Source organism: Esox lucius, chromosome 4, assembly GCF_011004845.1.
Source record: "Esox lucius isolate fEsoLuc1 chromosome 4, fEsoLuc1.pri, whole genome shotgun sequence".
NCBI lineage: Eukaryota > Metazoa > Chordata > Actinopteri > Esociformes > Esocidae > Esox > Esox lucius.
This window is the reverse complement of record NC_047572.1, coordinates 14,150,146-14,169,879: the sequence shown is the minus strand read 5'-3', so window position 1 is coordinate 14,169,879 and position 19,734 is coordinate 14,150,146. Positions and strand designations below refer to the sequence as shown.

The 19,734-nt window shown below is 41.3% G+C and overlaps 1 protein-coding gene across 4 annotated transcripts in view; it reads left to right on the top strand.

Annotated features, from left to right (window-relative positions):
• Positions 1-19,734, top strand: part of frmpd3 (FERM and PDZ domain containing 3) — a 155,938-nt gene that overhangs the window by 35,694 nt on the left and 100,510 nt on the right. For all 4 annotated transcript variants that reach the window (XM_034292006.1, XM_034292007.1, XM_020045678.2 and 1 more), the window contains exon 2: positions 12,785-12,874. The gene's annotated coding sequence lies outside the window, so the exon portion shown is untranslated. The remainder of the gene's footprint in view (positions 1-12,784; positions 12,875-19,734) is intronic.

Below are 19,734 nucleotides of genomic sequence, written 5' to 3'. Positions count from 1 at the left end.
AGGGCACTATACTTTAATGTTTCTTGTGTAGGTTGTGGAGTTTAACTAAGTAATTAAGTATATTCTGTTGGGACGTTCCAGTGATGGGATGAGAGTGAAATTAAATCCCAGTACTGTGTGCCACGAAACAAATAAAATAAATAAATAATGAACAAGTTTATGAGTAAAATAAATATTTGATGGAAAGAGCCCGAAGCTAGTTTCATTAGGATGCCCGGTTGAGTTTAACCCTTCCTTGCCCTGTCAATATTTCTTTCTCACCCCATGTCTTTCTCTGTTTAGAGAACAAGTAAACTGTTTCTTCTGCACTGCCACTGTCATTACATAGCCTATAATGACAGACCAATTATCTGTACACCAAGTGTGCATCCCAAATGGCACATTTTACCATCAAATAAAGTGACCTATTTCATATAGTAAGCTAGTTTGGCCCAAAGCAAACGGGACATTCATTTGGACCCTTTTTCAACTACAGGTTTGCTGTGTTGTCATGGAGAACGATTAAAAGACCAGAAAGGAATCAATAATAGTACTACCTCTTTAAACCCCTTTCATGGAAGCCAGTGATGGATGAAGTAATGGAATGTGCCTCATGGCAATGGTGTTGAATTGACAGTGTAAAGTGATTGTGTAATGGTGGTGTTGGAAAGCCAACGTGCTCCAACTGTGAGCCACACACATAAACACACGCACATACACACTTACGCGTAATTAAATCATAGATTCATGAGAACAAAACAGTAATCAGTCGCCCACCTCATAATAACATTCAATGTATTCTACAGGACAATGTCTGTTGCTTTTTGAATTCTTATTAGCAGGCCATGTGACAAGGGTGTGGGTGTGTGTGTGTCAGTGGCTAAGGTCGGCTGTATTCATATTAGCCAGCCAAGTGTATCTGCCCTGATGAATAAACATAAAGCCGACGGGACAACCTCATTGGTTTTCCTCAACAACCAATTTATGGAAGAGCTGTGTATGTGTAAAATATCATGACTTTCCAGAGGAGACCATTACGCCACCTTAGACAGTCCTACAACTGATAACTGTTGCTTGTTATTAACACAAAAAAAATTACACCGGCTACTTCCTGCCCTGAGGATCAGCTTGTGCCTTCTTACTCACTCATACATTATTATGCGGAATAAGCCAAGCATTCTACACTGTCTCATGAGATGAAGCAGAAAAAGGGGAACGCTCATTATCAAATGTTATTTTGGTCACATGAAACAGTTGTAAAGACCTGCATCTCACATACAGCAGTCATAAAAACATCTGCACGTAATAAATGTCCCCTCGTCGAAGATGAATAGAAAATATCCATTTGGAATGATAAATGCCAATTTTGTTTCCTTCTAAACTGGCTCTTGAAGGAGCCAGAGTATTGAGCCATACTTCACAGTAATGGGAACGGCTGTCAACGGCTGTCGCACACATGCTCCTTTACCTGGGCATATTAAAGATATGGATTTTTCATAATGCTATTTGATTTCCCTACATCTCAGCTACAGGAGGTGTTGTGTTTTTACTCTCCATATTTCCCTACAGATCAAATCTAATGTGACACACAGACACGCATGCATGCACACACGCGCCCACACACCCACCCACACACGTACACACCCAGAGGAAACCTCTCCAGAGACATAGTGATAAAGAAATCACATTCACTATCTTGACTAGAGACCTACTGACATGTTTTACAGGGTAAACTTCAAATCAATATGACAGATCTTCCACCACTGTAGCCCAGCGTTCTGTATTTCACCGTTTCTCATTACGCTACCGGTCACAACAAATGATTCGGGTTGTCACGTGAAATCATTTCTAATGTCTCCGATACATGCTGTTCCTCTACAGACTCTGGTATCTTTTCAGACAAAGGTTGTGTCCTAAATGGCACACTATTGACTAAAACGGGCACTAATTTGGAGCAGGCCCCATGGGGAATATGCTGGAAGTTCGGGTACAGCCATAGAAATGCAGGTTTTCGAGAGATTCCATGCTCAGCTGCATAATTAGGGTAAAACTTCCATCACTGGACATTGAGCTCCAGCAAAACCCTTTTTAATTATAACTTCACCGTCCACGCAGTCTATTCCCACTGCATGCAATGAATGGACACCTTGGATATTTGTGTGTGTGTGTGTGTGTGTGTAAATTAATTCCGCCCCTCGGATCCTATTTAATTGGCAAAGCTGCTGAGAATGCACTTACGCATGTCGACCCTTGACCTCTGATGAGATGAGGAATGGTCCCGGTGCATATCACAGAAGACTAAATGCGCCCCAAATGGCACCCTTATCACTATATGGCACCCTGCCTTTAACCCAAGCCAACACACTACAAAAGGAGTGCTCTTTGGGCCGTTTCCTCAGCAACCTCATGTGTCCGGTGAAGACATGTATGTGGAGGGGCTGTGAAAGGCTAACGCACTGTGAGCAATTAAAGGCTTAATAAGGGCTTGGATAACTACAGGTACTGACAGAGGGATGATCAGGCCTGGATGGTGGTGCACACACACCTACACCACACATACACATACATAGAAGAAACCACACACACACATGCATTAGAGGATCAAACACATGTATGCGCACGTGCACACACACATAAAAACACATCAGGTGTTTGAATACATCAGGAAATTTCAATGTGCCTTGGTTCATCAAACACCAGACTATCAATCTGCCCCCCAATTCACTCACATTCCTTTACTGCTTCCATTAGCCTTATTCAATGTTATCTACCCAATGAGTGGCTTGTCAGCCTCAAGCACCTGTACTTCATCATAATTGAACAGAGCCTTCAAAGACATTAGGATGCAGTCTGCGTGTGTTGTGTGTGTGTGTGTGTGTCTGTCTGTTTGCCTGTCCATCTGACTGTTGATGTTTGTCTATGTGTGTGTGTGTGTGTGTATGAGTGTGGGTGCACACTGTGTATGAGTGTGTGTGCAGCCTGTGTATGTCCCTGTCCTGTGTTCAGATTCATCATACAATACCCCAGGTAATAGCATACAGTCTTATCATCTAGCCTCTTAGTTGATGCCAAGCTTCAGCGTTTATGGTATGGTGTTAGTGGTATACGTTGTTAATGGTAAATGGGGTTATTGGGGTATCTTGTCAGTGGTATAATAAGTTATTTGTATGTAAAGCTGGTGTTAGTGGTATTAGAAATGAGTATTGTAAGTGGTATATGATGTCAGTGGTATATGATGTCAGTGGTATATGATGTCAGTGGTGTCAGTGGTATATGATGTTAGTGGTGTCAGTGGTATATGATGTTAGTGGTGTCAGTGGTATATGATGTTAGTGGTGTCAGTGGTATATGATGTCAGTGGTATATGATGTCAGTGGTATATGATGTCAGTGGTGTCAGTGGTATATGATGTTAGTGGTGTCAGTGGTATATGATGTTAGTGGTGTCAGTGGTATATGATGTTAGTGGTGTCAGTGGTATATGATGTTAGTGGTGTCAGTGGTATATGATGTCAGTGGTGTTGGTGGTATATGAAGTTAGTGGTGTCAGTGGTATATGATGTTAGTGGTGTCAGTGGTATATGATGTTAGTGGTGTCAGTGGTATATGATGTTAGTGGTGTCAGTGGTATATGATGTTAGTGGTGTCAGTGGTATATGATGTTAGTGGTGTCAGTGGTATATGATGTTAGTGGTGTCAGTGGTATATGATGTCAGTGGTGTCGGTGGTATATGAAGTTAGTGGTGTCAGTGGAATATGATATTAGTGGTGTATGATGTCAGTGGTATATAATGTCAGTGGTATATTATGTCAGTGGTGTATGGTCTCATTGCTATATGATGTTAGTAGTATTTAATGTTAGTGGTGTTAGTGATATATGTTAGTTGTAAATGATATTGGTGTTGTCAGTGATGTATGGTCTTAGTAATATACAGTGGGGAGAACAAGTATTGTATGATACACTGCCGATTTTGCAGGTTTTCCCACTTACAAAGCCTGTAATTTTTATCATAGGTACTCTTCAACTGTGAATCACATTGTATGATTTTTAAATTGAAAACCTGCACAAACGGCAGTGTATCAAATATTTGTTCTCCCCACTGACACAGTGGTGTCAGTGGTATATAGTCTTACTGTGAAAGTTGTACATGGTGTAAACACATAAGCCAAGGAGTACAAAAGGACTGAAAATGGTGTGTGGCGTTAATTTAGGTGGATTCAGGGTACAGTTGAAAGAGTCAGTTTTAATATTGAATTCAGAACATATTTACATTTGAGTCATTTAGCACAGGCTGTCCTGTCAGTCCAAACCTCTCACAGTGCATTGATATAAGTGAGACAACACCATATCCCAGTCATAGTCAGTATGAGTGGTTCAGAGCTTTCAGACAAGATATTACAACGTTCATGAAGAATAGTTAGAAATACAAAGCCCTGTGTGTCTAAGGTCACAGTTAATCACACCTCCCATTGACTGTGGGAGTAGCCTACTGTTAATGCCAGACTGTTAATAACGGATGGTGAGAAATAACTTGTGTGTCTAATTATACTAACCATTTATAATTGGTGCTGTACTGAAAGACCTCCTGATATTACTATAGAGTTTCCCCCAAGGTGAACCAGGAAGATGTCTTTTTTGATGTATACAGGTGCTGGTCATATAATTAGAATATCATCAAAAAGTTGATTTATATCAGTAATTCCATACAAAAAGTGAAACTCATGTATTATATTCATTCAATACATACAGACTGATATATTTCAAATGTTTCTTTCTTTTAATTGTGATGATTATAACTGACAACTAATGAAAATCCCAAATTCAGTATCTCCGAATATTTGCATATTACTTAAGACCAATACAAAAAAAATATTTTTAGAAATGTTGGCCAACTGAAAAGTATGAACATGAAAAGTATGAGCATTTACAGCACTCAATACTTAGTTGTGGCTCCTTTTGCCTGAATTACTGCAGCAATACGGCGTGGCATGGAGTCGATCAGTCTGTGGCACTGCTCAGGTGTTATGAGAGCCCAGGTTGCTCTGATAGTGGCCTTCAGCTCTTCTGCATTGCTGGGTCTGGCATATCGCATCTTCCTCTTCACAATACCCCATAGATTTTCTATAGGGTTAAGGTCAGGCGAGTTTGCTGGCCAATTAAGAACAGGGATACCATGGTCCTTAAACCAGGTACTGGTAGCTTTGGCACTGTGTGCAGGTGCCAAGTCCTGTTGGAAAATGAAATCTGAATCTCCATAAAGTTGGTCAGCAGCAGGAAGCAAGAAGTGCTCTAAAACTTCCTGGTAGACGGCTGCGTTGACCTTGGACCTCAGAAAACACAGTGGACCAACACCAGCAGATGACATGGCACCCCAAACCATCACTGACTGTGGAAACTTTACACTGGACTTCAAGCAACGTGGATTCTGTGCCTCTCCTCTCTTCCTCCAGACTCTGGGATCTTGATTTCCAAAGGAAATGCTACATTTACTTTCATCAGAGAACATAACTTTGGACCACTCAGCAGCAGTCCAGTCCTTTTTGTCTTTAGCACAGGCGAGACACTTCTGACGCTGTGTCTTGTTCAAGAGTGGCTTGACACAAGAAATGCGACAGCTGAAACCCATATCTTGCATACGTCTGTGCGTGGTGGTTCTTGAAGCACTGACTCCAGCTGCCGTCCACTCTTTGTGAATCTCCCCCACGTTTCACAATCCTCTCCAGGGTGCGGCTATCCCTATTACTTGTACACTTTTTTCTACCACATCTTTTCCTTCCCTTCGCCTCTCTATTAATGTGCTTGGACACAGAGCTCTGTGAACAGCCAGCCTCTTTAGCAATGACCTTTTGTGTCTTGCCCTCCTTGTGCAAGGTGTCAATGGTTGTCTTTTGGACAGCTGTCCAAAAGACAGTCTTCCCCATGAGGCCTTTGCAGGTGTTTTGAGTTAATTAGCTGATTAGAGTGTGGCACCAGGTGTCTTCAATGTTGAACCTTTTCACATTATTAAAATTTTCAGAGATACTGAATTTGGGGTTTTCATTAGTTGTCAGTTATAATCATCAAAATTAAAAGAAATAAACACTTGAAATATATCAGTCTGTGTGGAATTAAGTTATACATTATACAAGTTTCAGTTTTTGAATGGAATTACTGAAAAACACTTTTTGATGATATTCTAATTATATGACCAGCACCTGTATATCTTCTACGAATGTATTCTGCTCTGACCTCTAGGAAAAATGTGTTATTTGATACTTTACTATGTGACCAGCTTGTTGTTTGTGACCATAAAGACATTATAAAACACAGTAGATGAACCTTTCTCAGTAATATGTCCCGGGACAAATGATAGATAAGCCAATGAGTTAGTATGACAGAGATAAAGATTGGGAGCAGATATTGTGGTGGGTCAATAATTGGGGGATAGGGACTGAAAGAGGGAGGGGTGGGCAGAGAGCTGCAGCTTCTGTTGGCCGTGGTCGTCAGAATAACAATACTATCTCCTTCCAGTGAGAAAATAGTCTGGCAGGAAATGGAGGAGAAGGGATGGAGGGATGAAATGGGGGGATGGAAATGGAGGAGAAGGGATGAAATGGGCTGGCAGGAAATGGAGGAGAAGGGATGGAGGGATGAAATGGGGGGATGGAAATGGAGGAGAAGGGATGGAGGGATGAAATGGGCTGGCAGGAAATGGAGGAGAAGGGATGAAATGGGCTGGCAGGAAATGGAGGAGAAGGGATAGAGAGATGAAATGGGATGGAAAAGAGATAATAATTGTATGCAGAGAGTGTTTTTAAATTGTAATTTTTTTTATTAATCTATTACATATATATATTTTTTTTAATCTTTGCTGAAAGACAGAGGGTTTCAGAGTGGGAGAGGTGGGATGGGGTGAGTTAGATAGAAATGGATTGGGTGGCGGAGAGAGAAGTACTGTTGCCAGATGGAGTCTTTTTGACATGTCATTGTGTTGGTTGTAATGTTCTCTCCTTGTGGCTGTAGGGCTGAAAACCGACACTCATAAAAAACAGGACCCCATGTACACTTACCATCAACGATACCTGCATCAATGCCTTGTAGGTGACAGAGAGACAGAGACAGAGTTAGAGACAGACACAGAGGTAGAGACAGAGGTAGAGACAGACACAGAGGTAGAGACAGAGGTAGAGACAGACAGAGACAAACACAGATCTAGACAAATAACATTTATGAAATACTCCAGTCCGGTTTCAGATCCCATCATAGTACTGTGACTGCACTCGTGAAGGTAACAAATGACCTTCTAATGGCCTCGGACAAAGGTTCCGCATCCGTCCTGTTGCTTCTTGATCTTAGTGCTGCTTTTGACACTATTGATCACTCCCTTCTCTTAGAGAGACTGGAAACCCATATTGGGCTACATGGACATGTTCTAGCCTGGTTTAAATCTTATTTATCTGAAAGATATCAGTTTGTTAGTGTGGATGGCATATCCTCTGACAAGTCAAAGGTATGCTTTGGTGTTCCTCAAGGCTCGGTTCTGGGCCCATTATTGTTCTCACTATATATGCTCCCTCTGGGCAATGTAATCCGAAATCACAATGTAAACTTTCACTGTTACGCTGATGACACACAGTTATATATTTAAATGAAGCATGGAGAAGCCCCTAAATTAGCTACTTTGGAAGCATGCGTTTCAGATATTAGGAAGTGGATGACAGAGAATTTCTTGCTCTTAAACTCAAGGAAAACAGAAATGCTCGTTTTAGGACCTAAGAAACAAAGAGCGTTGTTAGCAGATCTCACTGTGAACCTCGACGGCTGCATGGTCGTTTCCCAAAAAACTGTAAAAAACCTTGGCATTACCCTTGAACCTGACATCTCCTTTGAAGAACATATAAAATATGTCTCATGAGTTGCTTATTTTCATCTTCAAAACATTGCAAAAATTAGAAACTTTTTCTATCAAATACTGATGCAGAAAAAATTATCATCCATGGTTTCGTTACTTCTAGACTAGATGACAGCAATGCTCTTCTCTCTGGTTATCCAGACAAATTAATAAATACACTTCAATTAGTGCTGCACATGGCTGCTAGAAACCTAACTAGAACAAAAAAAATTGAACACATTACTCCTGTCCTAGCGTCCTTACACTGGCTGCCTGTTAGGATTAGGGCTGATTTTAAGGTTTTACTCTTAACCTATAAATCAATAAATGGACTTGCTCCTCCTTACCTTGCTGAAATGATCCAGCCATACATACCTACACGTAACCTACGATCACAAGATGCAGGCCTTTTATTTGTACCTAGAATTTCTAAACAAACAGCTGGCGGCAGGGCCTTTTCTCATAGAGCTCCACTCCTGTGGAATGATCTGCCAATTAAGGTTAGAAATGCAAACTCAGTGCAAACTTTCAAGTGTCTACTAAAACTAATCTCTACAGCACGGTTTATAATTAGGTGTAGCCTGGCCCGGGGGCGTGAAGGTGACCAGTAGGCTTGATACTGTCCACCCTTGCTGTCTTGTCAGGTGGGCTCTCGTCGCCACTGGGATGCCCTCCCTCCAATGCCTTTCGGGGGAAGAGTCACTGGCTTGTTGTTGTCTCTCTGTTCCGCACTTGTGCAATTGGGCTGTACGCTGCTGGCAATACTCGGTTGGTGGGTGTCCCTTTGTCTCTTTGGTTGATGCCTGGCAATGTGGGTGGATTGATTTCCTGCCTGTTGGGCCCTGTCCGGGGCCTCCCCCGGGTAGGGCCACAGTGTCACCGGACCCCCCCCGTCTCAGTTCCAAGGTGTTACGCTGCTATATTATTGTGCCTGGGGATATGAGGAATGCACTTTCAAACTTTTCTCAGTCTCCTCCAGTTTTAAATTTTAGGAGGAGATGAGGTCCTGGTCCACACCTGCGGAGTACCTGGTTTGGGGGGCCCATTGCTGTCCCTGTCCTTGTCCATCTGGTCATACTTTTGACCTAGTCTTGAATCAAATACATTTCTCTGGGCAAAATCCAGAGTCTATTTATTATTCTAATTGGACTCTTAATACCTCACCCGGCACAGCCAGAAGAGGACTGGTCACCCCTCTGAGCCTGGGTCCTCTCTAGGTTTCTTCCTAAAATTCGGCCTTCTTAGGGTTTTTTTCCTAGCCACTGAAATCCAACACTACTGTTGTTTGCTCCTTTGGGTTTAAGGCCGGGTGTCTCTGTAAAGCACTTTGTGACAACTGCTGTTGTAAAAAGGGCTTTATAAATTGATTGATTGACAGACACGGAGCTATAGACAGACACAGAGGTACAGACAGACACCGAGTAAAGACAGACACAGAGACAGAGGTAGAGACAGAGGCAGAGACAGAGACAGACGGGGACAGAGACAGGGACCGAGACAGTCACCGAGACCAACTCAGAAACAAACACAGAGACAGAGGGACACTGAGTAAGTCCCAGAGAACTAGACCGACAGACAGGGATAGACACAGAGACCGACTTACAGGATGACAGAGACAGATGTAGAAGAGGAGACAGACATACAAAGAGAATCAAAAATAGCCAAAGGTGCAGAATTTGTTCAGAAATATAGGCAAACCTGTACATCCTGTAATGTGTGTGCAGACAGTACCCACACATATCTGAAAGTCGCATTGGATGAAATATCATTTCAAATATCATAATAATAAATTATAAATAACAATGTTATCAGGAAAAGCCCCTCACCCGTTTTCACCCATTCACTAGTTTCTCACGGTCAAAACTCCAGTAACATAGTTGTGATTGCTCCCACAAGCATGTCTGGACTGCTCCTTCACCAAACCATGGAGTTAGAGCTATTTTTCTCAACCACTTCATCACTGAGAAATCAACTGAGCATCAGCTCTTTAAAAAAAAAAATATTCATCTTAAACACTGAAAACGGTTTCATTAGCATATTTTAACCATGCAAAAGGTCAATTCATTCCATTCTGTAATCTTCCCTCATATACATCACAAAGCGGTTGATAAAAGTCAAACATCTACATGCTCATCCATATGAAGGTGTTCTGATGTACGAATGGGTCTCCAACATTACTAATTTAAAGGAAACAAGACTTGGACAGACAAGTTTGTGCATGGGGACCGTGAGATTCAGTGCTCCTTTTTAATCCCCATGTTTGTCTGATCCGCGAGGAGGGTTACAATAATGTAACCATGGAGATAACGTATAGTGGAGCAGAGTGATCAGTCCTGTGTGAGTATGAGAGAGAAAACTAATGATGCCCATCACCCTGGGAGCTTGCCTGTGCTTCATTTGGTTCTAATTAACACAACTTTTATGTCAAGTCTCAATTCCAGAGCTGGCTTTCCTACAGTTGGTTTGAATACTCCAGAGTCGCCTGTCACTTCACACAGGAACAGAGAGATTGTTATGTTGGAGTTCGCCGATTTCCTTTATTTCTCTTTTCCTCTCTCTCACTCTATATGTCTCTCTTCCCCTCTGGTTTCTCTCTTTTCCTCTCCCCCTTCTTCTCTTTTCCTCTGGCTCTCCGTCAAGTTCTTGCTCTGATCAGCGCTTCTGGCATGACAGCTTTGAAAAAGGGATATATCTCATTTGTGCAATTATCAAAATTAATGAGACTATTTTTAACCCCATTAAGATTTCCAGACCCTTAATTAAAGGAGACAAACTCACAGTGTTTGTGTCACTGTGTGAGTGTGTCAATTTGGGCGTATATGTGTGTGTCATTGTGTGTGCACTAGTATCATGAAATGTGCATACTATGGTGATAGTGTATTGAGATATATAATGCAGTCCGGAAGTATTTTGACCGTGGCATACGTTTTATTTTCTTCTCTCTCTCCTCCAGCGAATTTGATTTGAAATGAGACAATGATTGAAAGGTTAAAGTTCAGACAGTCAGTTTTAATTTGAGGATAGGTACATCCATTAATAGTAAACCATATAGGAATGACCTCTCCCCCGCCCATCTTAGGGGAATAAAAGTTGACAAATGAACCTCATGAATAAATGTGTCGTTTTTAGTACTTTGTTGCAAATCCTTCAAATTCGATGTCTAGCAGAAGTATGCGACCCAAAACATCGCCAGATATTTCCCAGTGAGGCTCAGCCATCTTCAGTTCCAGTTTTTTTTGGGCCATGTTGGCCTGTAGTCTAGTTTAGAGCAAATTAAATGCATGCTTAATTGGATTCAGTTCGGGTGATTGATGTGCCCAGTCAAGAACATTCAAATTTTTGGCCCTGAACAAATGATTGTTTGCTTTAGTGGTATGTTGGGGGTTATTGTCCTGGATGCAAGGCATTCAAAGCGGACAAGACGTTTCTGTACATTTCAGAATTCCTTCTACTTCCATCAACAGTTACTCCATCAATGAGACAACTAGTTCCAGTGGTAGCATAACATCCCCTCCTTATCTTACAAGTTCCTTTTTTTCCTTCACACTTTCCTCTTGCTACCACTCTAGTACATGTTTGTATTTGTCTCATTGGTCCACAATACCTTTTTCCAGAACTCTGCAAGCTCTTTTTGGTATTTTTAAAATCCATCCTGTTTTAGAAGCTGAGTTTTTGCACTTATCCATTTGGATGGTGAAGTCTTCTGCAAATGGTAGTGGCTGACACATGCACAGCTACCTCCTGGAGAGGGTTACTAATTTGTTAGACAGTTCTTCATATTGGTAACCATTTTATGGTGTTCCACTGTAGAGCTGTTCCTTGGTCTACCAGGTCAATTGCCATTGCTGACCTAACCAGTGATTTCCTCTTCTTAATGTACCAAAGAGTTGATTTTGGTACTCCTAATCTGTATCTCTGATTGATTTATTCTGATTAATCTGCATCATAATGTCCATCTTATATTGCACTGTCACTTCCTTGGTCCTTGTGTTGTCAGAAAACGTTAAACACCTCCAAATACAAAGCATACAATCAAATGGGGGACTTTAATGGAGGGACCTATGTACAAATGTACAGTATTTCAGTGTATGCGACTGGGAAAGTCAAGGCTGGAGGGGAAATTACTTTGCAGAGATATCTTCATTTTAAATTAAGTTTAAATCAGAATGACTCACTTGGTCTTTAAACTATTAAAGAGATTCACCCTGACCACACAAATGTTCCTGTCTCCTGCCCTGTTACCTGTCCGACCCACTGTGATATTATATACAACCCCATTTAAAACTTTTTTTAAACATGTTGCCGGTATCAAATTCAAAGTGGGCATGTATTTTTCAAAAAACAATAATAGTTCTCTGTTTCTACATTTGATAAGTTGTCTTTTCTGTTGAATATAGGGTTTAAATGATTAGCATCATTGCATACGGTTTTTCTTTGCATTTTACCCAGTGTCACAACTTTTTTGGAAAGAGGGTTGTAACTCCTGTCCGGCAATCCAGCTTGGAAATCTGATATGCACAGCAACCCTACCAGTGTTTACCACTTGTCAATGAAACCTGGAAGCTCAGTGTGAACCACTTTGGACTCTGTGAGACCCAGGTTATAAAGACTCCAGATGGTACAGTTTTTCACTCCGGAGTTTCTGATTGTTCTGTTTTCAACGTGATTGCTGAAATAATGGCCAGCAGCTGCTTAGTTGATGAATGGTTTTATATTGGTTGTTATCCATGGTGTTGAAATTATGAAACTGAACAGGGTGTGTGTCTCGCCTACAGTGGCCGTTGCCATGAGCCGCTGTCCATGGTGCTGAACAGAAAAATGTGTCTGCTTTTGCCATGGACCGTTCCTGGCCTACAGATGGCTGCTGCCCAGGCAGTTTGTTCTTTACATTAATCACTGACTTCTCATTTCCTCTTCCCCTGTGTCTCTCCATAGTTCCCCACACCACCAGTTGAGAAGTGTGTGTGTGAGATCTCTACCTTGAGAACCCTACTGTACTTCACATCGTCTGACTGAGAGAAAACCGTGAGTACAGAACTCTCTTCAATATCATTTAGGCTTTCAGAGAGACGGATCGCTGCTCCAGATTACCATTAGAGAGAGTCCTTGGCTTTAATTGGAAATGATCTAACATCACTCACTTCTCCTGGACACTAGCAAGACAAGTGCAGCTGCTCACATTTACATTTAAGTAATTTAACAGACAATCTAATTCAGAGCCACTTATAGATTAGGTCAAATTGTTCGTACTTTCCGGACTGGTTTGCATCTGGAAATTTACCAGATGGACAGTATCCTGTGGGGTTTGCAACAGATAATAACAATAGATTGACATTTAACAGAAACTTTATCCTGAGTCCATACGTTTTCATAATTATTTTGTACTGGGCCCATACGGGAATTAAACCCACAACCCTCGCATTGCAAGCATGCTCAACACACAGGACCAGGCTGTAGTGTGGTCATGAACTGTGTCTATGTGTATGTTTATGTTTATGAGTGTCTGTCTGTTTGCATGTATAGATGTGTGTGTGTGTGTGTGTGTGTGTCTGTGTACACAGTTAGGCCTGGAAATATATTTGGACACTCACACAATTTCCATACTTTTGGCTCTGTACACCACCATAGATTTGAAATGTGCAGACTTTCAGCTTTAATTCAAGGGGTTGAACAAATATATCATATGAAACGTTTAGGAATAGCAACCATTTTCATACACAGTCCCCTTATTTCAGGGGCTCAAATGTAATTGGACAAATTAACACAATCATAAATAAAATGTTCATTTTTAATACCTTGACAAGAATCCTTTGCAGGCAATGACTTCTTGAAGTCTGTCGTTTTGCCAGGCCTTTACTTAAGCTGTCTTTAGTTGTTGTTTGTTCGTGGGTCTTTCTGCTCTAAGTTTTGTCTTCAGCAAGTGAAATGCATCCTCAATTGGGCTGAGATCAGGTGATTGACTCAGCCATTGCAGAATATTCCACTTCTTTGCCTTAAAAAAAAAGTCCTGAGTTGCTTTCGCAGTATGATTTGGGTCATTGTCCATTTGTAAGTTGAACTGCCGTCCAATCAACTTTGCTGAATTTGGCTGAATCTGAGCAGACTATTTTCTTATACACTTCAGAATTCATCCGGCTGCTTCTGTCTTCTGTCACACCATCAATAAACATTAGTGACCCAGTGCCATTGGAAGCGATGCATGCCTATGCCATCACTCTGCCTCCATCGTGTTTTATAGATGATGTGGTATGCTTTGGATCATGAGCCATTCCAAGCCTTCTCCACACTTTTTTCTTCACATCATTCTGGTACATTCTGATTTTAGTTGCAGCTGTCCAAAGAATGCTATTCCAGAATTGGACTGGCTTTTTTTAAATGTTTTTTGGCAGTCTAATCCGGCATTTCTATTCTTGAGGCTTATGAATGGTTTGCACCTTGTGGTGAACCCTCTGTAATTGCTCTTGTGAAGTCTTCTCTTTATGGTAGACTTGGATAATGATATGTCTATCATACATAATCATACAACATCCATCACTTGGCTGTATGTTGTGAGGGGGTTATTCTTTACCATACAAAGGATCTGCGATCATCCACCACTGTTGTCTTCCGTGGACGTCCAGGCATTTTTGAGTTGTAGAGCTCACCAGTGCGTTCTATTTTTCCCAGAATGTACCTAACTGTTAATTTGGCCACTCCTATAGTTCCTGCTATTTCTCTGATGTATTTGGGTTTATTTGCAGCCTAAAAATGGCCTGTTTCATTTGCATTGAGAGCTCCTTTGACCGCATGTTGTGGAGTCACAGCAACAGCTTTCAAATGTGAATGCCACACCTGGAATCAAATCCAGACCTTTTTCCTGCTGAATTGATGAAGAAATTACAAAGGAATAGCCCACACCTGTCCATGAAAAGAGCTTTTGAGTAAATTGTCCATTTACTTTTGGACCCTGGAAAAAGAGGGGGCTACATATTAAAGAGCTGTAATTCCTAAACCCGTCCACCAATTTGGTTGTGCATACCCTAAAATTAAACGAGAGATTGCACTTTAAGCCCATATTCATTATTTAACTGTAACTTACTTGAATGTATTTTGGTTAGCAGCCAAAATAACAAAGCTTGTGTCATCAGTGTCCATTTCCAGACCTAACACACACACACACACACACACTCTCTCTCTCTCGCTCTCTCATATATATATATATATATATATATATATATATATATATATATATATATATATATATATATATACACAGTGGGGAGAACAAGTATTTGATACACTGCCAATTTTGCAGGTTTTCCCACTTACAAAGCACGTAGAAGTCTGTAATTTCTATCATAGGTACTTCTACTGTGAGTGACGGAATCTAAAACATGTAAAAAAATTAAGTAATTAATTTGCATTTTATTGCATGACATAAGTATTTGATACATCAGAAAAGCAAGACTTAATATTTGGTACAGAAACCTTGCAATGCTTGCAATTACAGAGATCATACGTTTCCTGTAGTTCTTGACCAGGTTTGCACACACTGCAGCATAGATTTTGGCCCATACAGGCCTTATTCAGATCCTTCAGGTTTAGGGGCTGTCGCTGGGCAGTACAGACTTTCAGCTCCCTCCAAAGATTTTCTATTGGGTAGGCCACTCCAGGACCTTGAGATGCTTCTTACAGAGCCACTCCTTAGTTGCCCTGGCTGTGTGTTTCGGGTCGTTGTCATGCTGGAAGACCCAGCCACGACCCATCTTCAATGCTCGTATTGAGGGAAGGAGGTTGTTGGCCAAGATCTTGCGATACATGGCTCCATCCTCCCCTCAATATGGTGCAATCGTCCTTTCCCCTTTGTAGAAAGCATCCCCAAATAATGATGTTTCCACCTCCATGCTTCACGGTTGGGATGGTGTTCTTGGGGTTGTACTCATCCTTCTTCTTCCTCCAAAGACAGCGTAGTGTGTTACAAATGTTACAAATTCTTTCAGACTGTGGTCCCAGCTCTCTTCAGGAACATTGACCAGGTCCTGCCGTGTAGTTCTGGGCTGATCCCTCACCTTCCTCATGGTCATTGATGCCCCACGAGGTGAGATCTTGCATGGAGCCCTAGACCGAGGGAGATTAACCATCATCTTGAACTTCTTCCATTTTCTAATAATTGCACCAACAGTTGTTGCCTTCTCACCAAGCTGCTTGCCTATTGTCCTGTAGCCCATCCCAGCCTTGTGCAGGTCTACTATATTATCCCTGATGTCCTTACACAGCTCTCTGGTCTTGGCCATTGTGGAGAGGTTGGAGTCTGTTTGATTGAGTGTGTGGACAGGTGTCTTTTATACAGGTAATGAGTTCAAACAGGTGCAGTTAATACAGGTAATGAGTGGAGAACAGGAGGGCTTCATAAAGAAAAACTAACAGGTCTGTGAGACTGGAATTACTACTGGTTGGTAGGTGATCAAATAATTATGTCATGTAATAAAATACAAATTAATTATTTAAAAGTCAGATTTTCTGGATTTTTGTTTTAGATTCCGTCTCAGCTTTGTTATTCCGTCTCATAGTTGAAGTGTACCTATGATAAAAATTGCAGACTTCTACATGCTTTGTAAGTAGGAAAACCTGCAAAATCGGAAGTGTATCAAATACTTGTTCTTCCCACTGTATATATATATGTGTGAGTGTGTGTGTGTTTGTGTGGTCTTGTGTGTGTGTGGGTGTCAATGAAAAGAACATTTCAAACTATTTAATTAACTATTTCGTTTTTTGTGCTATGAAAAATTGTAAAAACTTCAATAAGTTAGTCAAAAAGCTATTCTAAGCGCGAATGTTACCCCTAACAACACAATGGTGTGAGCATACTATCAATATTAATTGATTGGCCAGCTAAAACACTTCTGAAGGATTATTATGGATGTTTGGATTGGTATAGATTATCGCTCCCCAAAATCCTTACATGCAGACTTTTTTGGATTGATGTTATCAAATGTAAGTGCCTTGCCACTGGTAAATATGGTCCAACGTAATCTGTCCTCCTCCTGCTTGCCTTTCATCTATAACAGAATGTATTTTAGGCTGGTTGCTAGCATGTAATTGAAGTATAAATGATAGTCTTCACAGAGACAGTAAGGCAATTTTGACATAGCACTTTCCACTTCGCGGAGGTGTAGGGCAAAGAAGGCAACGAGCACCAAACACTTGTCGCTCTGAAAGGCAAAAGCCCATGTGGCATATGTTGTGAACACTGCTGGAAAGGACCAAAGAAAATGTACTTTCAGATGATGGCAGCTTGTGTGGAAAGAGATGAAAAGGCTCGAACACCGGTAACTTAAATGTTCACCCTGAACAGCGCCCATAAAATGTTTTACTATTTCAGGACATAGACAGGGTTAGACAACCACCCGTTGCCAGGAGCTGTACATCAAAGGTAACCAGTACATTAGGCTATCATCAGTAATGGGTTTTTCACTTTCAAAATCTTACCATATTACGTAGAACAAACATAATGACCTAATTAGTCATTTTTCATTTTCTTTTTTCTTTCTGTCCGATACATCTTCTTGCATAATATTTAAGAAAAAGGGAAACATTGGATATGTGAAAACCTAGGTTTCATTCCATCATATTTCTTGCATCAGTCTTGATAGTTCTACCTTTGGAAGGGGGTCGTACGCATACAATGAGAGGGGGCAGAAGACTTCTTTAGGTGTGCAGAAGATTTCTGTGGCCTTGCAGCTCAATGGGGACAAGATGTCCCTGCAAAGTCTACACAGTTGCCAGATGTCCTTAAAAAGTAGGTTCTCTTCAGGGCTGGATTTGCCTGTAGAGTGGTCGTTGCCGGGGCCAAATGTGCTTGTAAAGTATGGTCTCTACAGGGGCTAGCTGTAAAATTTCTTTGGAAAGTATTCACCCCCTTTACATTCTCTACATGTTATTGTGTTACAGACTTCATTTATAATTGAGTAAATACATATTTTTTGCTATCAATCCACACACAAAACTCCACGATGATAAAGCAAAAAGAAATGGTTTGTGCCAATTTATTGATTGTGAAAATCGTCATGGTGTGGGTGGACAGGAACCAGAGACTGTGGTGGTGTTGAAAACAGTGCTACATTTCACACCAAGAGTCCCTCCAATACTGTGCGTGAAAGCGTACGGAAGGCAATTCACAAAGACGTCCGAAAAGGCACAAAGTGTCAGCCCTAGGCAAAACATCTAGACAAACACATAACTACTGTTCTAAAGAGCACGCACGTAACTAAAGATTAACACCAAACAATACTGGACAAAGATACTGGGTAATAAGGAGACATACATACACATGGGAATGAGGGATAAGGGCAAAGGTGTGTGTGTGATAAAACGAGACGGTCTGGGGATGCGTTCATGTGCAGAAGGGAAAACGGGATGATGGCAACTAGAAGGCTGGCGAAAACAGAGGGGGAGCAGGGTCCCAGGGGGAATTGTGGCTTATATATCTTATATATCTCATATACATACTTATTTGGACCCTATGATTATCCCTGATTGGAGTCCATCATAAAGTTCAAGGAACTCTCAGTAGACGTCCGATACATCATTGTGTGGAGGTATGGATCTGGGGAGGGTTATAAAAAAAATCTCTAAATGTCCCAGGAGCACAGTGGGATGCATTTGCAACCACCAAGACCACCTTGAGCTGGCCAAACTAACTTCAGGGAAGTAAACAAGAACCCAATGGCCACTCTAACACAGCTATAGAGTTCCTCTGCAGAGATGGAAGAACCTGCCTGAAGGACAATCTCTGGTGCACTTCATCCATTTGTACTTCATAACAGTGGCTAGAGACACTCCTATGTGAAAGGGATGTGACATGCTGTCTGAAGGACTCTGTGAACATAAAGAAAAACACTGTCTGGTCTTATGAGACCAAAATCAAACTGTTAGGCCTGAATGTAAAGCGTTACGTCTGGTGAAAACTACGTTCCACTCATCACATGGCTAATACCATCCCTACAGTTAAGCAAGGTGGTGGGAGCATCATTTTATGGGCATTCCTCTCAGCGGCAGGGACTGGAAGACTAGTCAAGATTGAAGGGAAGGACGAACAGAGCGGATTATAGAAAGTTCCTTGGAGAATATTTTTTGTCCAGAGTCCAGATCTTGTCTGATAGAGCTTGAGATGATCTACAGAGAAGGATGGGGAAGATTTGCCAAAATCCAGGTGTGCAAAGCTGGTTTGGACACACCCTAGAAGACCGAAAGCTGTGATTGCTGCCAAAGGAGCTCCACAAAGTACTAAAGAGAGAGTCTGAAAACTTACAGTCGCACAGAAGCCTGAAATTTAAATTGGTCAAAATTAGGTTTTGTGTGTAGATTGATGGCAAGCGTTTATAACTGAATCAATTCTAAATTAGGTCTAGGACATAAGATGATGTGGAGAAACTGAACAGGGTTGAATACTCTCTGAAGACACTGTTTCTGTGTAGGAAGGGAGGGATCTGCAATCATCCATTCTCCATGACTATAACTCTCGTCTCCGAATCAAATTTTACTCTCTTCCTGATTGATCCGTCTGCACACTTGGTTTGCTTCCTTACAGTCTGAGTAGGTGGGTCTACATTGATCCCCCTACCTTGTATGTCTGCTCGGCTGTGGAAAGTAATACATAATGTACTTCTGCAGCGGTTCAAGGCGCCAGACAGTTCTTCACCTTTCGGAAACCTCTCATTCATTACACTCCAGTGCCACTGTTTGTAGTATATTTATCTATACCCTGTTTCCAAAAAAGTTGGGACGCTGCTTAAAATGCGAATAAAATCAGATTGTAAGGATTGTATCTCTATATTTTATTGAAAATAGTACTATGACAAAATGTCAAATTGAGAAATGAGAAAAATACATGCCAATTTTGAATT